This window comes from Lagopus leucura, unplaced genomic scaffold (assembly GCF_019238085.1).
Source record: "Lagopus leucura isolate 7727_CA_CO unplaced genomic scaffold, USGS_WTPT01 Super-Scaffold_100004, whole genome shotgun sequence".
Classification (NCBI taxonomy): Eukaryota; Metazoa; Chordata; class Aves; order Galliformes; family Phasianidae; genus Lagopus; species Lagopus leucura.
This window is the reverse complement of record NW_024962264.1, coordinates 41,800,948-41,803,192: the sequence shown is the minus strand read 5'-3', so window position 1 is coordinate 41,803,192 and position 2,245 is coordinate 41,800,948. Positions and strand designations below refer to the sequence as shown.

The 2,245-nt window shown below is 35.9% G+C and overlaps 1 non-coding gene across 1 annotated transcript; it reads left to right on the top strand.

Moving 5' to 3' along the window:
* Nucleotides 1-1,840: 1,840 nt before the first annotated feature.
* On the top strand, nucleotides 1,841-2,005 carry LOC122180565. Its single transcript, XR_006179161.1, has one exon. It is a non-coding gene; the product is annotated as a U1 spliceosomal RNA (small nuclear RNA).
* The last annotated feature ends 240 nt before the right edge of the window (nucleotides 2,006-2,245 follow it).

The following is a 2,245-nucleotide window of genomic DNA, read 5'->3' as shown; positions in this document are numbered from 1 at the left end:
TCCATTGCTCTGTAACTCTCAAAGTGAACTTTAACCACTTTTATGTAATAATATGTAATAGTAAAATAAATCAAATTTTCTTTCTCCAGTGTACGCTCTTTTGTGAACTTTCACTAAAGATAAAATTAGAATATACTACAACAGTTTGCACAGAATCTGCCAGAAATCTATTTTAGCTGAGTGTGTTAGACTTAAGACCTACTTGATAATAAATACATTTTGAAGCTTGCTTCTTCGAAACAAGAGCAGGCAGGCTATAAAATATGAATATAATCCACAAATATATTTTTCCTACATTTATGATTGCAAACTCAAGAAAGATGACAGGTATCTGTGACAGAATTTCTTTTGTTGGGCAGTGTTTCTCTTCCGTAATATTTTCAATGTAAGTGAAAAAAAGCCTTCCATGACTTTTTTAAAGTAATCCCTGCTTCTTTCCTGGAGCTGGAACTGGCATGGTATAAATTATATGGCACAAGTCTCTTTAAAGACATATAAAGCAGGCAAGACTGATGACCTCTGTTGACTTGCTAGTGGGAACATCTGCTCTCCCATCAGGGTTCCTCACTGCCTGTCCCTGCACAGACCAGTAAAGACTTTTCAAAGGAAAGAGAGCTGGGAAAAAGAATAATATCCCTGAAATGAAGACATTTCAGACTGAGTAGTGGTAATAATGATAGATATCAAGATTAAGGAGATGAAACTCATTTTAAATAAGTTTAGTTTCACTAGTATAGAAAATACCTCACCTACTTTTGATATGAAAATCAATTTTTCCTTTCATATTTTCCCCTCTTAAGAAATTTCCTTCAGGGCAAGTAAATACTTAGTCTTCAGGAAAGCTCAATCATTGTTGACTATTATGAACATTCATATTCATGTACTGATTGAGGAAAAGTTCAAGATTATTTCCTGATAGAATGTTACAGTGCCTTGTGGTCATCTTGCATTGGTTTCATTACAGAAACTGATGTGCAGCACAGAAGTTCTGTTAGAAGTAGATTATATGAACTGTGCTAGAGGAAGTTTCAGTTTTCCCTTATCTCTTCTGCTAAAAAATTGCCTTCCACTGCAAAATACTCAGTGAAAAATATTTGTTTCATGTGGTAGGTTTTTTGAACAGTGAGAGATTTGAACACATTTGAAAATGCTTTCTTGAGTCAGAGCAACTTCCATATCTTAAAGGAGCATGCTGAGTATTTTATTATAATTCATGTTTATATGAAGTAAAATTTTCACAAAAATCTTGGAAGATGGAAAATTCTGGCATTTTTCTGGTTAAACTATCTCTGTAGATTGATATTTACTCTGTAGTTATACTATAAGAATATTTTCCTCTGGTAAGATAAATCTACTAGTAGTGTTGAAATGTTTGTAGTTTGTGAAAAGAAAAATTACATTTGTGTCTTAGTTTCAGCTGGAATTGAATTATTTGTTCTTCATTGTGTCTGGTATGGTGCTATGTTTTGGTTTTAGGAGAAAAACAACGTTGATAACATACCAAAGTTTTTAGTTGCTATTGAGCAGTGCTGTACAGAGCCAAGGCACTCCAGTTTCTCAGCTCCAATCAGCAAAGAGCTGGTGGGGCACCAAAGGAGCAGGGAAGGGACAGAATCAGGACAGCAGACTGACCAACTGAACACAACTAGCCAGAGGAATATCCCATACCACATAACATCATGAGGAAGGAGAGTTTTTTGAAGGTGTAGCAGTTCATCTTTCTCTCTCCTTCACTGCTTGGGGGGGCTATATGGGTATTGGTCAGTGAGTGATGAGCAACAGCTTATGCATCACATGTTATATATTTATATATATAACTATATAGTTAAAAAAAAAAAAAAAAATTGCCTGGCAGGGGAGACGGCATGATTAGGCAGGTGGTTTTCACAGCAGGAAGTTCATCTTCTGCACTCCAGGTGTGCTGATCACTGAAATTTTCTCCCAAATGAAGGAAACTTGCTGTGTAATTTGTGGTAGTGGGGGACTGTGTTCACACTCTCCCTGGCCTTTATTGTCCTAACTATTATCCTTTTTGTTTTCTCTATCGTAGTAAATAGTTTTATCTTAACCCATGAGTTATACTTTCTTCTTTTCTGGTTCTGTCCCCTGTCCCACTTGAAAGGGGAGGAGTGAGTGAATAACTGTGTGGTGCTAAGCTACCTGCTGGATTAAGTCAAAACAGTCTGGTAATAACAATTATTTGTTCTTGCTAAATAATTATGTCTGGCTTTGAGTCATTATCGTG